Consider the following 22,170-nt stretch of genomic DNA (forward strand, 5'->3'; position numbering starts at 1 on the left):
TTAGCTTGGAATCACCCTTGAAAGTCCTTATCCAAGCTTAATCTAAACAAAAATTCAAGAACAAAAATTTTAGTTCTTGAAAAACACTATTCACCATCTTTTTCCATGATTTTTAGGAAGAGATTGTGAAGGAATTTGGAGCTTAGATTCATAGGATAACTATATCTAAGACAAGGAACCTTGTATAATTACCTCACGATTTAACAATGCTTGGAGCTTGAATTTGGATTTTCTTATCCTTGAAAATGAAGGAAAGCCGAGAGCTTGATGAAGAAAATGGAGTGTTTTGTGTTTTTTGATTTGTTTGCTTGGTTGCTAGCTTTTGTTTTTGATTAATTACCTTTTTACCCATGAAAAATTGGGTGGTTATTAATCAACCACACCTCCTTCCCTTATGTCATGCTTATGTCACCTTTCCTATGTCATCTTGTTGGTTTGATGACATCATCATCCCTAACCTCTTTGATTAACTCTTAATTGCTTGCCTAATGACCGTTGATCTGTTATACGGTTCGCTTAACTTTCGTTCTCGTTTATCGTTTGAGGGATCATACCCGGGATCTTATTACTTGGGTTCCGTTAACCTTTCTCAATACATTATATTCCTTTTATGATCCTCTCTTAAAATCCTTGAATTTAAATCTTTTTTATCCTGTTACCTTATACTAAATTCCTTCGGTATCTGGTGGATTTTCGGGAAAAATCAAAGTGTTCGGATTTGGATTCTAACGATCTTTACATACACTTATATACCACATAGAGTACTAATAATATCCCAGAAGATCAATAAAAGAACCCCTGCATAGTGTGGCATGAAAAGTTTTCTTATTCAACATAATCATCAAAACACTATTCATAAGGGTTTCAAAAATTCCAAAAATTGGGGTTATTACAACATTCCCAAGATTGATATTGCCATATCCCAGAGTTTTTCCCATGTTGCCATCTCCATAAGAAACTCCTGGGCCAGCTTTCATCACAAAGTCTAATAGCAGGGCTTTATTTCCAGTCATATGTCCCGAACATCCACTATCAAGAACTAGGATGTTTTTCCTGTTGCCCTGCAATCACAAAGACCACTAATGGTCAGTTTTAAGGACCCAAACTTGCTTGGATCCTTTGGCCTTTTTAAGTTTGTTAGCATTTGCAACGGATTTTGTTAGATATATTTGATAATGTCATGACTAATGTGATTTATGTTTAGTTTTCAGATCTTACTTAAATAGGACAAATCAGTACTTAACCGAAATCATCACTTATACTGAAGTCAGAACTTAAGTCGCCAGTACTTAAGGTTCAGGAGATATTTATCAGAAGATAATATCAGGACTTGAAGGAAATGTTCAGATAAGGAAGGTAGCTGATTTACAGGAAGAGAAGATCGAGACAAACATAAGAAGAGATATGCATGAAGAAGGAATTCTATGAAGAATAGAATACTTGGAAGAAAAGATATCTGATTGATATATTTTAGGAAGCAGAATTATATTCCATATCAATTAGCGATTATCTTGTAACTGTGTAGTATATAAACACAGACATAGGGTTTACATTACAAGTGTTATCAAAAATCGAGAAGATTATTTCATTGTAACCCTAGCAGCTCTCGTGATATTTGTTCATCACTGAGAGAGGACAGTTCCATACTGTAACAGAGTTTATTGTTTTGAATAAAGTTTGTTTTCTGTTACTTGAGTTATTAAAGTTCGATTTGATTGTACTATACACTGTATTCACCCCCCTCTACAGTGTGTGTGACCTAACAAGTGGTATCAGAGCCTATCTATTAACACACAAACAGTTTAAGATCCAAAAACAATCATGTCTGAAGTAGAAACTCCAACTAAGCCCACCAAAACTGAAGAACCTCCAAAGACACAAATCCAAAGCCGATATGAGACTATTAGAGTTCCCATATTGAAACCATCTGAATATCCCATATGGAAGGTGAAGATGACCATGTTTCTGGAAGCTACAGATCTAGAATATCTTGATAGAATCAAGGAAGGGCCTCACAAACCAACCAAGCTCATTGTTGCAGTTGCAGGTGAAGCAGCAAAGTCAGTACCAAAGGAAAAGAGTGATTACACTGCTGAAGATATCGCATCAATTGCTAAAGATGCTAAGGTACGACACTTACTGCATAGTGCCATTGATAATGTAATGTCAAATAGGGTAATAAACTACAAGACTGCAAAGGAGATATGGGATGCCTTGGAAACAAGATGTCAGGGAAATGATACGATTAAGAAGAACAGGAAGACAATACTCACTCAAGAGTATGAACACTTTGACTCAAAGGCTAATGAGTCATTGACTGATTTATATGATAGATTTGTCAAACTCTTGAACGATTTGTCACTGGTTGATAAGGAGTATGATCTTGAAGATTCAAACCTTAAATTCATGTTGGCTCTTCCTGAAATCTGGGATTTGAAGGCAACAACAATAAGAGACAACTATAATATTGATGAAAACTCTTGATGAAATTTATGGGATGCTCAAGACTCATGAACTTGAGATGGAACAAAGAAGCAAGAGGAAAGGAGGAAAGTCAAGGACAGTTGCTCTTAAGGCTGAAGAAGAATCCCCCAAGGCAGCTACCTCAAGGAAAGGCAAGAGTAAAGCTCTCTTCACAAAGTCTGATACTGAGTCATCAAGTTCTGAAAGTGATGATGACTCAGAATCTGAAATCTTGCCTGAGACGAATGCTGATGAAGAGATGATGAAGCTGTGTGCTCTTATGGTGAAAGGAATCACAAAGATTGCATACAGGAAGTTCAAGAAGGGAAAGAAGTTTTTCGGGAAAGGCGCAAGTTTTGATAAGAAGAATTTCAGAAAATCTGAGGGCAGAGGAGGAAAATCTGACAGAGGAGATTATACAAATGTCAAATACTACAACTGTGGTGAGAAAGGCCACATATCTCCTGATTGCAAGAAAGTGAAGAGTGACAAAGGCAAGGCTCTTGTCACAAAGAACAAAAGCTGGACAGACACCTCAGATTCTGAAAGTGAGGAAAATTATGCCTTGATGGCAAATGCTGATATGGCAAGTGCTGAAAGCAGTTCTGAAGCTGCTGAGTTAAAGGTACCTCAAACTACTTATGCCTTTCATACTGATGATATTAATGAGTTGAGAAGATATCTTAAAACCATGTTCATTAGCTATAGAGATCAAACTTTAACATGTGAAAGATTAACTTCTGAAAATCTTGTTTGCAAAAAGAGGAATGATTATTTAGAAAAAGAGTTAGTCATGTTCCATCAAACAAAGAAAGATAGAGATGATGCTTTCTATGTTAGAGATGAAGTGCTTAAAATGAATGAATCTCTAAAAGCTGAGTTAAAAAAGGAAAGAGAGATTATCAGGACTTGGACTAACTCTGGCAGAACAACTCAGAATTTGTTAAGTAGTGAAAACTGGAAAGAGGGCTTAGGTTATGGAGAGGATAAGAATGATAAAGGAACTGTAGATATTAAGCCTATAGTTGTTAAACAAAAGTCAAAGTTAAAACATGTTAAGTTTGTAGCTGTAAAGTCTAATATTGAGAAATCAGAAGTTAAAAAGGAATTAACTTCTGCCAAACTAAAACAGGAAAAGACAACTGAAGTAAACGTAGGCTTAATGACAAAGAAGCAGCTTAAGCATAAGCTGAAAGATGTTAAGAATGTAAACAAGGTAAAATCACCTAGGAAAAATAGGAATGGAAAGGAAGGTGTGAATAAAAGCAATGATTATAAGCATGTTCCTCATGCTCCTAGAAAAACATGTCATAACTGTGGAAGTTCTAACCATCTGGCTTCTTTTTGTAGGAAGAATAAGAACATAAACTCCTTACCTTCAAAGTCAGGAGTTAAGAGTCAGTCTGTTAGATATAAGCCACAAAATCCTTGTTTTCATTGTGGTAGTTTATGGCATTCCATTTATACTTGTAAGGAATATCATAGTCTGTACTATGATTATTATCAAATAAAACCTTCTTTAAAGAAAGTTAGCATTGTTCCTTCTAGTGTAAGTTCTGATTCAAAGTCTGATAGTGTAAATTCTTATAAGAAAAATGTTAACATAAAATCCGATGCTAATGTTAACAAACTTAATAAGGCCAAAGGATCCAAGCAAGTCTGGGTCCTTAAAACTAACCATTAGTGGTCTTTGTGATTGCAGGGCAACAGGAAAAACATCCTAGTTCTGGACAGTGGATGTTTAGGACATATGACTGGAAATAAAGCCCTGCTATCAGACTTTATGGAGAAGGCTGGCCCAAGTATTTCTTATGGAGATGGCAATATTGGAAAAACATTGGGTTATGGCAATATCAATCTTGGGAATGTCATCATTAAAGAAGTAGCTCTGGTCTCAGGACTTAAAAACAATCTGTTGAGTGTCAGTCAAATCTGTGACAGAGGTTATCATGTGGATTTCTTTGAAGAACACTATGAAGTTGTAAGTAAATCTACAGGCAAAGTTGTTCTGAAAGGATACAGGCGTGGTAACATCTATGAAGCCAAGCTTTCAACAAGTACTGATGGTTCTGCAATCTGTCTGATGAGTAGAGCATCAATTGAAGAAAGCTGGAATTGGCACAAGAAACTCTCTCATTTAAATTTCAACAATATAAATGAACTAGTCAAGAAAGATCTTGTGAGAGGACTGCCAAAGTCAGTATTTGCTCCTGATGGCCTTTGTGATTCTTGTCAGAAGGCTAAACAAAGGAAATCCTCATTCTAGAGCAAGACTGAATCATCAATTCTTGAGCCTTATCACCTTCTACATGTTGATCTATTTGGCCCAGTAAATGTCATGTCTATTGCAAAGAAGAAATATGTTATGGTCATAGTGGATGAGTTCACCAGATACACATGGGTGTATTTCTTGCACACAAAAAGTGAAACTGCATCTATCTTGATTGATCATGTCAAGCAACTGGATAAGTTGGTCAAAGATTCTGTGAAGAAAATAAGAAGTGATAATGGTACTGAGTTCAAGAATGTGATAATGGAAGAGTTCTGCAAAAACCATGGAATCAAGCAGGAATTCTCTGCTCCTGGAACTCCACAGCAAAATGGAGTTGTTGAAAGAAAGAATAGAACTCTCATTGAAGTTGCACATACAATGCTTGATGAAGCAAAGGTTCTAACCTATTTCTGGGCTGAAGCTGTGCAGACTGCTTGTTTTACTCAGAATGCAACACTCATTAACAAGAAAGGAAAGACACCATATGAGATGGTGAAGAAAAAGAAGCCAAATCTGAAGTATTTTCATGTATTTGGATGCAAGTGTTTTGTTCTTAAGACTCATCCTGAACAGCTATCCAAATTTGATCTAAAAGCTGATGAAGGAATCTTTGTTGGATATCCACTTTCCACAAAAGCCTTCAGAGTCTATAACTTGAGAACAAGAGTGGTCATGGAATCTATCAATGTCTCTTTTGATGATAAGAAGATTATTGGACTTGAAGATTTCAATGATCATGATCAGCTGAGATTTGAAAATGAAGACTTAAATTCTGATACTGAAAATCCTGACAGTCAAAATCCTGATACTGTAAACTCTGATAGATTAAACTCTGATGTTATTGAAACTGTGGTGACTATGCCAAAGGAAGATGAACCTATGCAAGGGGAGCATACTCAAGATATAACCACATCTCAAGAAGCATCAGAACATACATCTGGCTCTTCAAGTTCTAATTCGTCAAGTTCTGATAAGCCAAGTTCTGATAGTTCTGAAAACTTAAATTCTGAAGGATCCAACTCAGAGAGCATAATTTCAGGGGGGGCATCAGAAAATATTGATAAAGACAGCATGGATCAAGGGGGAGCATCCAGTTCTAGAGAAAACCTCCCATCTGCAAGGAAGTGGACTAAATCACATACACCTGACTTAATTATTGGAAATCCTGATGCAGGTGTCAGAACTAGAACAGCTACTTCAAGTCAATGTCTTTACAATTCTTTTCTTTCTCAGACTGAACCAAAGAAAGTGGAAGAAGCTCTTCAAGATGCTGATTGGGTGCAAGCAATGTAGGAAGAGTTAAATGAATTTGAAAGAAACAAAGTCTGGACCCTAGTGCCAAGACCAAAGAACAGATCTGTTGTTGGTACAAAGTGGGTATTCAGAAACAAAACTGATAGTGATGGCATAATTACAAGGAATAAGGCAAGGTTGGTTGCAAAAGGATATTCTCAATAAGAGGGAATTGATTATGATGAAACATTTGCACCAGTTGCTAGATTGGAAGCCATAAGGATAATTTTGGCTTATGCTGCTCACAAAAAGTTTACTGTCTTTCAAATGGATGTGAAAAGTGCTTTTCTCAATGGAGAATTGGAGGAGGAAGTATATGTTGAACAACCTCCAGGCTTTGTAGATTCCAAATATCCAGATTATGTCTACAGGCTTGATAAAGCACTCTATGGCCTTAAGCAAGCTCCAAGAGCATGGTATGAGACTTTAGCTCAGTTTCTTCTGGAAAGTGGATTTAACAGAGGAACTATAGACAAAACACTGTTCTACCTCAACCATGGAAAGGACTTACTTCTGGTTCAGATATATGTTGATGATATCATTTTTGGTTCTACAAATGACAAACTTTGCAAGAAGTTTGCCAAACTGATGCAGTCAAGATATCAAATGAGCATGATGAGGGAACTTAGCTATTTTATGGGCCTTCAAGTCAAGCAGAATGAAGAAGGCACTTTTATTTGTCAAACCAAGTATACCAGAAATTTGTTGAAGAAATTTGGAATACAAGATTGTTCAAGTGCATCTACTCCCATGGCCACTGCAACAAAACTGGATAAGGATACTGGTAAATCAGTAGATATTACTGATTACAGAGGTATGATTGGCTCTCTACTCTATCTAACTGCTAGTAGACCTGATATCATGTATGCTACCTGTCTTTGTGCAAGATTTCAAGCAGATCCAAGAGAGCCTCACTTAACAGATGTGAAAAGAATTTTCAAATATCTTAAGGGAACAGTTGATCTGGGATTGTGGTATTCCAGAGAATCAGATTTTAAACTAATAGGTTACTCAGATGCAGATTTTGTAGGTTGTAAAATTGACAGGAAAAGTACAAGTGGAAGCTGCCAATTTCTTGGAGGCAGATTGGTTTCTTGGTTTAGCAAGAAATAAAAGTTAATTTCCACATCAACTGCAGAAGCAGAGTACATTGCTGCAGGAAGCTGTTGTGCACAGATTCTTTGGATGAAGAATCAGTTACTGGATTATGGGTTAACATATTTTAAAATCCCTATATACTGTGATAATCAAAGTGCTATTGCTATGACAGGTAATCCAGTTCGACACTCAATGACAAAGCACATCAGCATTAGGTACCACTTCATAAGGGAACATGTCGATGAAGGTACAGTGGAATTGCATTTTGTTCCAACAGATCAACAACTAGCAAATATCTTCACAAAACCACTGTGTGAAGCTACTTTTACAAGATTGGTAAATGAACTTGGAATGGTTTCAGGTTCTTTCTTTAAATCTGCTTAGTTTTTGTTCTGATGCATCAGACTTTATGATCAGTATTTACAGATATTACTCTCTCTGTGTATTCTGTGCTTAATTGAAAATTGCTTAAGTACTGATTGTTGTCTGCTGTGAATTTCTAAACTCTGATAGTGATATGATTGTTTCTGTGACTATTCAATTCTATGAGGATAACTGTGCTAGATGCTGACCTAGTAGTCTTCAATATACTAGAGATCCCATGTTAGAAGTAATTATTTATGTGGAAATCCATTGACACAAGCAAATTCTAATATTGAGCTTAGTTAAGTTTACTTTGTCTATCTTATTACTAAGTCAAAAACTAGAAGAATGTTTCTCATCTGTTAAGTTCTGATGTTAATAAATCTGTTGAACGTACTAAGTGCTGATAAACCTCTCTTATCAAAAGAAAAAGGAAAAGAAAAAAAATAAAAATCAGGTACTCCTTTGAGGTCTAGAGTAAAAATGTGGAAGGGATGACCCAAGTGCATTGCTGGTATTAAGTAATATGCATCAAAAAGCAAAATATTTTTCTTGGTGACTTTTCACACTCTATAATTACTGGAGAAATACTCTGATATTAGCATAAATTCTGATAAGCAGTCGTGACTCACTTACACTGAGAAGCCACTGCAAAATGGAATTTAAAAAGATGCACAAAATTAGCACAAGACAGTTGAGGTGGACACATGCATGAACTCATTCAATAGTAGGCTTCAGAATAATGACAGATTTTAAGTAAAGTTTTAGTTATGCCTTATTTCTAAGATATACTGAAGTGAATCAGACTTTACTCTTTGTCTGATATTTAGCTTAATGCACACACTAACACTCCATATGAATGATGAAAATTACTGTGGTGATCTATGTTGTTGTAGATGAACAGTTTATGTGTCAGATTGCATAAATTCTGAGGACAGGTTCTGTTGAACGTTCTGATGATTAAGTTCTGAAGAATCGATATCAGAATTTGGATGAAGAATTACGGAGATAGGAATTCATTTTTCGAGTTAATAAATCATGTTCTGATGACTGTTAAGTTCTTATATAAGTCTAAGTTCTGATATTAAATTCTGATCCTTTACTTGACTTATTTGTGGTTAAAATATGAAACAGTCTCATTTTAAATTAGAATATGTTTGGACAGAATATTAACAGTCAATATAATTAGGGATAGTGGTATACGTACATGCACAGTAATTTTTACTTGTTTCTTGTGCGCATTAAACCTCGTTTTACACTTCCAATGACTATTTTTCCTCTTCTCAGTCTAGGGAGACGAGGTAGAATTATTTTTACCTGTCAGCATTAAATTTCCTTGCCTCTCCTGGCATTCTCTTGCCTATATAAACAAACACCCCAAATCAGCCTACACATCATTTCTTTTCTCACATACTCACTCTTATTTCCTTCATACCAACACAAACATGGTCAACTACAATATGTTTTTGAACTACGAGACCTTCAACATGGAGCTGAGCTGTGAGGCCTGGCAGCAGGAATGGCACGTAACTGTCATTCTTGATGAGATTTGGTACTCGGTTCCCCAGGAGGTTCTCACACACCTCCTGTTCTTTTACATGGATTACCATCACTATCTGGAGCGATTGGAGGAAGAACGGCTGGAAGCTCTCCGCCAACAAGAGCGAATTATTCGACTCGCTATTCTTTTTGTAGAGAGTTGGAAGAAGAAATAATTTATTTTCTTCTTCCTGTTTTTCTTCATCGTCAGCTTTGTCCGGCTTTTTAGCCAAGGACAAAAGCTGTTGATGTTAGGTTTAGAAGCTTAGGACAGTCTTCTAATACTCTGATATAATTTCAATTTTATGAATGTATTCTCTTAATATATTAATGGAATTTCTTGTTTTTGCAAGATTCTGTCTCTGAGATGTTTGCAATTTAACTGCACTGTTAAATCTTGATATATCCATGTTCTGATGATCATTTTAATCATTGATTTAAATTAAGTTCTGATTTTAAAATATCAGTACTTGTTTACTTGATTTATTTTGGTCATTCTCACACTCAAAATTTATTTTCAGAATATTGGTTTTGCAGTGAAAATAATTGAATAAGTGGGAACAGTTTAAATTTTGAATTAAAACTGAGTTATCTCAATTAATGGGATTACTGGGTAAGTGGAACGGTTTTTCCTTGAAAAACTGCATGTGATAAGTAATGATTACTGTTTTCCCGTGCCCATTAACTATTCATTATTGCTGCATGTCTGACAGGTGTCCAACGGTTATATTTTTTTTTAACCATGTATAAGTAAGAGAGAGAGAAGATTATACAATCTTTTATTTACTTTTACACTTTATCTCTCTTTCTTCACTTTTACTATCTCTCATCTCCTGAAGTTGTTTTTTCAATTTTCAATTTTATCAAACACCTTACAGGCACTCTCAATTTTCAATTTTTCTCATGGCACCTAAGGATTTGATCATTGATGGAGCTAAGTTCGTTCCAAATAACTATGCTACAATTCTCAATCATGATGAAGCTCTGTCTGAGTTGCATTTTGTGCAAGATCTTCTTGCACACAGTGAAATTAGGTATGCATTGACCCAGCCTTCAGTATTTTCAAGCCAACAAGTTCTGACGTTTTGGCGGACTGGGCATTTTGATAATGGTGGTGCAACTGGTACTCCCAGTATTATTTTTGAAGTGGATGATTCTGAACATGTGGTAACTCCTGGTACAATTCGCAAGGCCTTACATTTACCAGAAGGCTGTATTTTTTCAACACCAGAGGAATCAGCTCTACAAGAGTTAATGGATAGTTTGGGGTATGAAAGGAGTTTGGCTAAGCTTGGACAGTTGAAACGGGCACATATCAGAAAGGAATGGAGCTTCTTCTTCGACTGCATCACTAAAGCCTTCGGGAATAAGTGTTCCAACTTTGATGCCATTCCAATAATGAGTCAGCACATCAGGTATGCTATTATTAACCAAACTCATTTTGATTTTGCAAGTGATGTGATAGGTTTTATTGGGGATAGGATGACAGAGGATAGGAATGTTGTCTACTTTGCTAGATTCTGTCAGCTTATATATAATTTATGTTGTGCTGATGAACCCCAACCTACTACTGACTTATATCCACCTTTTAAACTTGTAAAACGAGCCTTTAATGACTTGGTAAATGCTGACCTTAAGAAAACGGTGGTTAGACCTTTACAGATTCCTCAGTCTGTAAAACAGATCTTGGTAAATGCTGATCCTGAAACCTATAGATTGTTTATCCTGATGTACAACCCACCACCACATCCCAAACACCACAGCGACCATCAGAACATACCACTCATACATCTATACCTCAACCCTCCCTCAGAACATATCTCAAATCATATCCCACACCTTCACAGACAGCTCAACCTTCATCCTCAGCACCTACTATGAAGCCTTCATCTTCCAAGCCCAAGAGGAAAAAGACTGTTCCTCAAACACCACAGAAGAGAAGGGAGATTATTCTGAGAGATGAGTCTGATAGTGAGGAACAGGTTTCTGCATCAGAACCTGTTGTTACAGAAGCTGAGAAGGTTTCTTCTCAGAAGGATTCTGAAATTGGGGGATCTAAGCTTCTCAAAAGGCTTAGAAGAATGACTTCTACTGAACCTCCCAAGGAATCCCCACCTTCAAAGAGATACAAGAAACAGAGAGCTAAAAGGCCGGCTTCAGATGATGAGGAAGCAGCAGCTAAGGAAGGAGATCAGGAATCTCTGATCTCAAAAGAACCAGATTTTGCTGAAGCTACTGCATCTCCTTCTTCATTGTCCCCACCTCAGGAAGCTACTACAGACAAGGCAAACACACCATCTGTGTCTCCTGTACATGAAACTGTATCTCCTGTAGACCCAGGCACAAGTGCTGAAATTGATATTTAAAACCTGGTTGTGCCTGAGGTTCTCTACTTAGAAGCTCCAAAAGTAATTAATCAAACAAAAACACCTGTTACTGATGCTACTCAAACTCCAGAATTGTCTACTACACCTTCTCTGCATCTAGATGCTGATGATCAGAATATAGGTGAGCATCAGGATATGGTTGTTGATCAGAACTTGGAAACAGATCAACACTTAGAGGATGATGCTGAAGCCTCGATTGCTTCTCATACTGTTGTTTTATCAGAAGATGCTGATTCTGTAAGTTCTGATGCTGCAAATGCTGATGATACTGGTGATGCTGCTTCAAATACAGATGCTGATGAAGCTGGTCCTTTAGGACATGCACCTCCACAAACTATTTCTAAATCTGAACTCGTCAAGAAGTTTGTACGAGGAGAAGCACTAGTACCTTGGAGTGAAACTCCTCGAGGACAGGAGTGGACTAAGGAATGGAACTCAGTTAACTTTGTTCCATATGAAAAGATTCTTGCTGAGCACTTGGCAAAAGCTGATGAAATGTTAATTAATGATGATTTCAAGACACAGCTTCGAGTCACTGCATTGAGTACTAGACATCTTCAAGGTCTCCATTCAAAAACTCATGTAGAGTTATATAAAATTCAGGAAGAATTGCTCAAGCAAGAAACAGTTAAGAAACTTGAAAAGAAAAGTTTCTTTAAACCTACCTTTGACAAAGTTGCTTACATTGAGAAGACACAAGAGAAGCAACAGTCTCAGATTGATGATATTTTGCAAAATCAAGCTTCTCAGCAATCTCAACTCAATGAAATCCAAGCCTCAGTCGAATTGCTTGTCTCTATTCTCTTACCTGCTGATGCCAAAAAGGGGGAGAAGGTAATTAAGTCCAAATGCAAAACTGATCAGACACTGAAGGGGAAGGATGATGAAAAAGATGACCAGGGAAACTCTGGAATGGGTGTAGGTCATGGTTAAGGTAGAAGTTTCTCATCAAGAAGAGCTGAAATTACAAGTCACAGGACAAGTTCTGATGCTGGAAAAAGAATTACTTCTACTACTGGTAAAAGGATAAGTTCTGATGAACTTTTGGATCTTGATGAAGAATTATCAAGACAGTTATTTCTAAAGGAGAATCCAGGAATGGACTTGGAAAGTCTGATGGAAGAAGAAGCTAGACTTAAATCAGAAAAAGTCCAATCTAAATCTGAAGCTTCTGTTGGTAAAAAGAAACTTCCAAAAGTCAAAGGCATTGTGATAAAAGAAAGAACAAATCCTGAAGCAACCAAGGCTAAATCACAATTGCAGATAGATCCAAGGTCTAAGGGCAAAGAGAAAATTGGTGAACCTATCAAGGTTTATGTGCCTCCTGTGGATGAAGAAATTACTGTTGAAGATGCTGATCTTGCTCTGACTTCAAGAAAAATTTCTAAAACAACATCTGACATGGCTTAAGTTATTTAGAGTAAAGATAGAGTTAGTTCTGATATCTCAAAGAAGCAAGTAACCTCTGACATAGCTCAAGTTAACTTGATATCAGAAGATAAATCAAAGGAAACCTCTGACATTGCTCATGTTAAACCTTCAAAGATACTCCTACCAGGATTCACCAAAGCCAAACAGACTCAACCTTTGAAGACTGCTGCAAGTGTTTTTGAAATAAGAGTAGTTACTAGAAAGGAAGCAAGAGATAAAACATGGATTGGGAAGTGCTGATGAAAGAAGAATACAGAACACAACCAATGATCCAACTTCCTTAAGTGAACCAGGTATTGGAGCAACTCCTGAAAGATTGAATCAACTAGAATCTGTACAGATGGTTTACCATACCTACTTGAAAGAACACATCTTGTTGTACTTCATGACAGATGGTAGGGTTTATCATATAAGGGAAAATGCCATTCCACTGAAGTATTATGAAGAATTGGAACATGTATTATTCTTACTTCAAGTGAATGACAAAATAACAGAAAGTGCTGCAAACTATTTGAAGAATCAGATTCAGAGACAGAAAAGGCTTTATTCTGTTAAGTCTGACAGCACATATCTTCCAAAGTACAGAGATCACAAGGGTGATATTGTTGAGATGAAGCCCAACTCTGCTAAGTTTATAACTACCTTTCTGGGTTACAGGGCTGTGGAATTCAATCTTGAGTCTGACAAGGCGTATTTGATCAAACTGGATCAGGACATAAAGAAAGCTAAAATTAATGATCTCAGGGCTGCAATCTTTCAAATTGGTGAAGATTCTGCAGAACTTAAAGATGCTAAAAGGAGGATGATTGATGAACTCAGATATGCTGAGAGATGTTTATTAAAGAACTATCTCAGAAAAACTCCTGACATCAGAGAGATCAGAAGATGAAGCCAAGTCAAGATCTACAACTGCTCAAATTCTGATATGAATACAGACTGAAGTTGTTATCAGAAGTTAAAGTTGGTAAAGCTTTAAGGACTGTAAGTTGTAGTTATCTAGTCAAATTCTCATGCATTTGTACTTAATGTTTTTGACATCATCAAATATCTGTTGACTTGTATATTATGCTAATTTATAAGTTGGGGGAGATTGTTAGATATATTTGATAATGTCATGACTAATTTGATTTATGTTTAGTTTTCAGATCTTACTTAAACAGGACAAATCAGTACTTAACTGAAATCAGCACTTATACTGAAGTCAGAACTTAAGTCGTCAGTACTTAAGGTTCAGGAGATATTTATCAGAAGATAATATCAGGACTTGAAGGAAACGTTCAGATAAGGAAGGCAGCTAATTTACAGGAAGAGAAGATCGAGACAAACATAAGAAGAGATATGCATGAAGAAGGAATTCTATGAAGAATAGAATACTTGGAAAAAAAGATATCTGATTGATAAATTTTAGGAAGCGGAATTATATTCTATATCAATTAGCGATTATCTTGTAATTGTGTAGTATATAAACACAGGCATAGGGTTTACACTATAAGTGTTATCAAAAATCGAGAAGATTAGTTCATTGTAACCCTAGCAGCTCTCGTGATATTTGTTCATCACTGAGAGAGGACAGTTCCATACTGTAACAGAGTTTATTATTTTGAATAAAGTTTGTTTTCTGTTACTTGAGTTATTAAAGTTCGATTCGATTGTACTATACACTGTATTCACCCCCCTCTACAGTGTGTGTGACCTAATGTCACACCCCCAACTTAAACAGCAAAATAAATATAGCTATTACATCATTTTAATGAAGAATACACAACCAAATTCAAGATCTTACAGTTTAGGGTTTGGAACAGCCCAACACTACCAACTATTACATCTGATTACAAATACCGAGTCCTCACACAGCTATTATTACTTATTCTACCTGAGCTCGAACATAAGCATCAGCATCACAGGTCTTACGGGCAGTCTGCTTGAATCTAACCATAGCTGCTAGCTGTAATATCAGGGTAAAGCAAGGAGTGAGCCAAATGCTCAACAAGTGCTAACAGTACGACACAAAACATAAATTGAGATATACTTTTAAGAATGACAATGGAAAGACATAACTAATGATAACGAGAGATAAAACTATGTGAGATGGCATTATTTTGCTTGCATCAAAATAATTTTAAAATCATGTCTTAATCAAAATCATTTTATGACGCTACGGATTACAATCGGTGATCAGCCGTGAAGTAATCCCGAACCTCGCTGGGTTCTAAAACATTAACGGGAATCCCTAGGCAACTTTTAAGGCTAATATAAGTGTGGAAAGGACTCGCGTCTCAGTCCAGATCCACTATTCAAGAAAACATTTATCCCCCTTTGGGACTGAAAACCCACATTTTATTTATTTCAAAAGTTGATGCCGAATTGTAACAAAATCTCTTTTAACAGTAAATATTATTATTAAGGGATTATAGATCAACTCGAAACACGGGAAATATGGTACTAAATCTCAGAGCCATGATTCACAAAACTAAACTCTATTAGGGTAACTGAATGGTTTTCATGTATCAAAGTTTGGACAAGGGAATTTAGTGAGGCTATTGGATATCATGAAAGGAAGTGCCAAATTGGGCTTAAAGCAATGGTTTCTCATCAAGATTCAAGTGCTGGATCATCAAGAATGTAAGCTTCATGAATACTAAGGGTGTTAAGGTATGAAGAAATGATTTTTAGCTCAGGATATATCAGAATTGACAAGCTTTAGGATAAGAAAGAGGGTATCAATCAACGAGGAATCATGTTGGTAAGTCTCTAACTATCAGAGTTCAAGGTAAGGTTCTATAGGGGTTCAAGTATCAGGATGAGATATCAATACTTAGGAATCATCAGCATGTTAATCAAGAGGATCAATCAAGTAATATAACAACTCTTTATTTTATCATGGCATTTAACTATCATGAAAAGACTTTTGAACTACTTGCAATACATACTCGAGGGTTCATGGCATTTCTATATAATTCAAAGATAAGTGAGAGATACGCTTGATTTAAACATATCAAAATGACTCAGGGTAATTGCATCGATATATATGAACTGTTTATAGTAAATATGAAGGTCAAGTTGAATCACTTGCCTTGAGATAGGCTGGTCTGGTCTGACTGGTAGGAGCAACTGGAGCTTCACTCGACTTTTATGGCAAGTTTTCCCTCATCTCGAGATCCTACATAAATAATAATAATCCTCATTATAATATATTCTTACCATCTTAACCTATTTACAACCCGAAATTAAACATGGATGGCACTTAGGCCTATACGCACCTAATTTATATCCACCTTTATATTTCAAATGTACACACGTAGCCACATAATCACATATCGTATATTAATATCAAATAATACCATATATACCATAATGCAACACTAGGATTGGATGATCTCGACTCACCACTTAAGTTACTTGGTCGCTAAACTAGACAAAGTCTTCAAATTTTGGCTCCCTAACTGATGTGCCTTTACTAAATTATCCAAAACCTATTGACCCTCACTTGTGCCTTTTGCTCTACTGACCTTATACCATCTTACAACTATGGTGGTCCACCTAATACTCACTTATAAGTGTTCTAAAACTACGTGATAAGTGATAGTGCTCACTGGTGCAAATTTCAGAATGACAACTATAGTTTCTTGAGTGCATTAGGCACTCTTAAACTACAAGTTTTCCTTCAAAACTTTTACACAAGACTCTCCTGACCTAAGGGCATCTCACAAGCTTGATATGGCTCAAGGGCCTGGCTTGGGCCTTCTTGGGCCTAAGCTAAAAGTCCAAGGTTCCCCTGCTTTTCTGGGCAGAAAACGCCCTGACTTGAATTAACTTGTGACACATGGTTCTAACTCATATCCTATGAACTATGGTTGGAAAAACTTCTCTGACACTCCCTCTAACTAAGGCCCAATTGGGCCTAATGAGGGCCTACCCATGACATGGTCAAGTCTCCCTATTTCTAAGTTGCAACAAAACTGTCCCCTGCTGTACAGATTTTGTGATTCTACTTGTGCACCTAACCAAATGACATGCAAACCTCCAACCAACTCCTAAAACCTTTTATATACTCCCAATACTAACTTCTGGTGGCTTGGGCCTCAAAGTGCACATCAATGACATGGTCAAAACTCACTCTAAACCTCAGGGTACTAAACTGATTTTCTGCAGAAACTATAACTCTCATTTTCCAAGGTTTTGACTTGACAAACTCAACTAACAACAACTCAATACTTAAACCAAGACTTATACATGGTAATCTACTGAACTAACTCCCTTATTCTTAAAATAACCTTGGGTGAGATCATCCATACCCAAAAACAACAACATGCAACTCATGGAAAGCACATAACAAGATTTCGGCTAGGCATAAAGTTTTAAATGCTTGCAAAATCGACTTGCACCTAATACTCATCCTTAATAATCATGAAATATAACTTCTTTTAAGTATTAATAAGAAGTTTATCCTGGAAACAATCTATTTTAAGCACACCTATTTCGCATTTATAGATTTTTAAACATAACAACATGATTTCGAAAAGAATAGCATGCAAAACATGGTTGAACATCATTTTAATGTCTTAAAACTAGCATGCATGGCTAAACATAAATATATAATGAAATTTCAGTAGCACGCAAAGGATTTTAAAGCATGATATCTCCATAAAATACTTAGTTAGCACATATACATAATATATCTCATAGAGAGCTCTTGAATTCACAAGAATCAAGAGTTTCTCTTTGGAGATCACATAAGAACTACACATGCATCCATGGAACTTCAACTTCCAAGTCTCAAAACACTTGGAAAGGATATAAGATGAATGTAGATAAAAGATTTACACTTGGGAAGATGAAGAATGAATTGAAAAATGGAAGGGGGATGGGGGATTTGGCCTTCGGCCGAGAGCAAGGTGGGAGGGGGAAAAGAGAGAAAATTTGTGGTGTGTTGGAGTGTGGAATGAGTGGAATGATTTCTCCCACTTTGATTTTTTTGTTTTATGCTTTTTGGTTGACAAATAATGATTAGAAGTGAGAACATACAAAAATGTCCTTTAGCTAAAGTTAGGCCATTTTGCATGCAAGGCTAATGTAGTAATTTGGTAATAATCAAATGAGTTAGTGGGGTTGGAAAAGTCTTATTTGCCCTTTGAGAGAATAGAAGGGTGATTTGCATGCATGGTCTCTTATGTAATTTGATAAATATGACAACTAAAATTTATAATGATTTATTTTTATAAAATAAAATACAAGTTCAAAAATTATAAAATTTATACCATAAAATAACTTGGATTTTTAGAGACTTTATAAAATCATTTTCAAAATTTGTGAACAAAATACCTTTTAAAAGAAAAAATTTCCAAAGCTTAGAATATTCCTTATAAATCAAAAATAAAGAATTTAAATAAATTCTTGCTTTGAAAAATCATATACTACACAAAGCAAATTTATAATGCAGAAATTTTCACTCACACTAGCGTATAATTATTGAATATATTTTCATTTGACTTTAATATTATACCAAATTCACAAATAATATTACATAAAATGCCGGTCGTAACACCTAACAGATTTAATTTCAGAGTTTATGCTAACATTCTGTTTATCAGAGTTTATATCAGACTTTGCATCAGACTTTATACTAGAAGGAATTAAAGTAACTTTCTTCAAAGAAGGTTTTATTTGATAATAATCATAGTACAGACTATGATATTCCTTACAAGTATAAATGGAATGCCATAAACTGCCACAATGAAAATAAGGATTTTGTGGTTTAAACCTAACAGACTGACTCTTAACTCCTGATCTAGGAGGTAAAGAGTTTATATCTTTATTCTTCCTGTAAAAAGAAGCAAGATGGTTATAGTTTCCACAGTTATAACTTTTCTTTCTAGGAGCATTAGGAACAGGCATATAATTATTGCTTTTGTTCACACCTTCCTTTCTATTCCTATTTTTTCTAGCTTCCTTTACCTTGTTGACATTCCTAATCTCTTTCAGCTTATGTTTAAGCTGCTTCTTTGTCATTAAGCCTATGTTTACTTCAGCTGGTTTATCCTGTTCTAATTTGTCAGAAGTTGACTTTTCCTTAACTTCTGTCATAGACTCTTTCATCTTTTCAGAATCAGACTTTACAGATTTTGCTACAAACTTAACAGGATTTACCTTTGGCTTAGCAGTCTGTTTAACAATAATTGGCTCAATTTGTTCATTTCCTTTTTCACTTTTATCATCTCCATAACCTAAGCCCTCTTTCCAGTTTCCATTATTTAATAAAATCTGAGTTGTCCTGCCAGAGTTAGTCCAAGTTCTAATAATCTCTCTTTCCTTTTCTAAGTCGGCTTTTAGATATTCATTCAAGTTTAACACTTCATCTCTAACATATAAAGCATCATCTTTTTCTTTCTTAGTTTGATGAAGAAAAACTAACTCCTTTTCTAAATAATAATTTCTCTTTTTATAATAAATATTTTCATATGTTAATCTTTCACATGTTAAAGTCTGATCTCTATAACTAATTAACATGGTTTTAAGATACAATCTTAACTCAGTAATATCATCAGTATGAAAGGCATAAGTTGTTTGAGGTACCTTTAATTCAGCAGTTTCAGGACTGCCATCAGTATTTGTCGTCAAGGCATAGTTCACCTCATGTTCAGAATCTGAAGTGTCTGTCCAGCTTTTCTTCTTTGTGACAAGTGCCTTGCCTTTGTCACTTTTTCCTTTCTTGCAGTCAGGAGATATGTGGCCTCTTTCACCACAGTTGTAGCATTTGACATTTGAGTTGTCTCCTCTGTCAGACTTTCCTCCCTTGCCTTCAGACTTTCTAAACCCTTTCTTATCAGAACTTCCACTTTTCCTGGAAAACTTCTTGCCTCTTCTGAATTTCCTGTAGGCTATCTTTGTGATACCCTTTACCATAAGAGCACACAATTTCATCATCTCTTCATCAGCATCTATTTCAGGTAAACTTTCAGTTTCTGAATCATAATCATCAGAATATGATGACTCTGAATCAGACTTTATGATGAGAGCCTTTCCTTTGCCCCTTTTTGAGGCAGCCAATTTAGGAGATTCCTCCTCAGCCTTAAGAGCAACTATCCTTGACTTTCTTCCATGCCTCTTGCTTCTTTGATCCATCTCAAGTTCATAAGTCCTGAGCATACCATAAATTTCATCAAGAGTAGTTTCAGTAAGGTCATGGTTGTCTCTTATGGTAGTAGACTTCAAATCCCAATTTTCAGGAAGAGCTAAAAGGAATTTTAGATTTGAATCTTCAAGATCATATTCCTTGTCCACCAGTGACAGATCATTCAAGAGTTTGACAAACCTGTCATATAAGTCAGTTAAAGACTCATTAGCTTTTGAGTTAAAGTGCTCATACTCTTGAGTGAGTATAGTCCTCATGTTCTTCTTGATTGTATCAGTTCCCTGACATCTTATCTCCAAAGCATCTCATATCTCCTTTGCAGTTTTGCAATTAATTACCATGTTTGACATGACATTATCAATGGCACTATGCAGCCAATGCCTTACCCTTGCATTCTTGGAAATAGATGAGATGTCTTCAGCTGTGTACTCACCTTTCTCCTTTGGTATGGTCTTTGCTGGTTGATCAGCAACTACAACAGAGAGCTTGGTAAGCTTATGTGGTCCTTCATTAATTCTATCAAGGTATTCTGGATCTGTAGCTTCCAGAAACATAGCCATCTTCACTTTCCATATGGGATACTCAGAAGGTCTCAGTATGGGAACCCTAATAGTCTCATATCGACTGTGAGTTTGAGTCTTTTGAGTTTCTTCAGTTTTGGTGGGCTTGGTTGGAGTTTGTGCTTCTTCAGACATGATTGTTTGGATCTTTACTGTATATGTGTTAACAGAAAAGCTCGGATACCAATTGTTAGGTCACACAACACTGTAGAAGGGGGTTGAATACAGTGTTTTCATAATCAAATCGATTTAACACAAGTATGTAACAAAGATCAAGTATATTGAATAAACTCTATTACAATAAGAATTTTTGTTCTCTCTTAGTGATGAACAAATATCACTAAGAGCTGCTAGGTTACAATGTATAATCTTCTCGATAATGATAACACATATAGTGTAAACCCTAAGTCTGTATTTATATAGTGCACAGTGTCAAGATAACTTCTAATTGATATGGAATATAATTTTGTCTCCTAAAATATATCAATCAGATATCTTCTACTAGTCTTTCAGTCTTCTAACTCTTTCCATGCATATCTTCTTTTGTTTTAGTCTCGATCTTCTACTGTAAATCAGCTTCCTTCCTTATATGAAAGTCTTCCCGCACTTAAATTCAGATATGACCTTAAGTTCTGATATTAAGTTCTAACTTCCAGTAAGTCCTGATTTCAGTAAGTCCTGATATGTCATGTTTGTTAAGATCTGAAAACTAAACATGAATCATTTAGACATGACATCTCAAATATATCTAACAGCTAGTAGTCGGCTCGTATTGTATACGAGTAGTCTAGGGTTGAGCAAGATGGAGCGAAATGCACTTGCTCAGAAATTGAAAAACTATAGGAAAAAAAAGAGTGGGCTCTTTGGTATTCGAGTTATTAAGTTCTTAGGGGACTTTGTGCCTAGTGACATAAGGCTTTTATAGTCTAGGATCCACTAACCTAACGCTCGCTAAATGGGTACCATTGCATAAGTCTTTTGTGGACCTCACTCATTGCACGATCAAATAAGCATTTATTTATGTGTTGAATAAAAGCATGATTCCGTAATAAACTCCAATAATCTTGAAGTGTTATAAGTCATTTTGTGTGTAGATTATATTCTTCCTATAAGCTTGTGATTTCCTTAAGGATAATTAAGTTATGGTAATTGATCTAGTTTCGAAACATATATGTTAAGCATTCGCACACACCACGTTTCTAGTTGTATGTTAGCTTGCGTGATTTGATTGATCTTTAGTCGCCTAATTGCATTTTTTGATACGTCATGTGTTGGTTGGTTTAGTCATCGCGATGGGGATCGCTGCATTCATATAGTTTGCATTCATGCATGTTTTATTCTGAGTTTGAGTCTGTGACGCTTGAGGACAAGCATCGATGCAAGTTTAGGGGTGTGATAAGTGGCATTTTATACCACTTAGAGCATCTCATAACGGCTTGAATTGGTGTCTTGAACTCGAGTATTTTGTGTATTTGACGCATTTTTCTAGTGTTTTTGCATTTCAGGGTATAACTTGCTTAGATAGGGTGTTTTCATCGAATAAAGCCTAAGGAGGTGCTTGGAATCAGTCCCGGGTTGATGTGCGAAGAATTCAGCAAAAACAGAAGCAAAAATAGGAATTTTCCAGAGAGC

This window comes from Apium graveolens, chromosome 11, assembly GCF_009905375.1.
Source record: "Apium graveolens cultivar Ventura chromosome 11, ASM990537v1, whole genome shotgun sequence".
Taxonomy (NCBI): Eukaryota; Viridiplantae; Streptophyta; class Magnoliopsida; order Apiales; family Apiaceae; genus Apium; species Apium graveolens.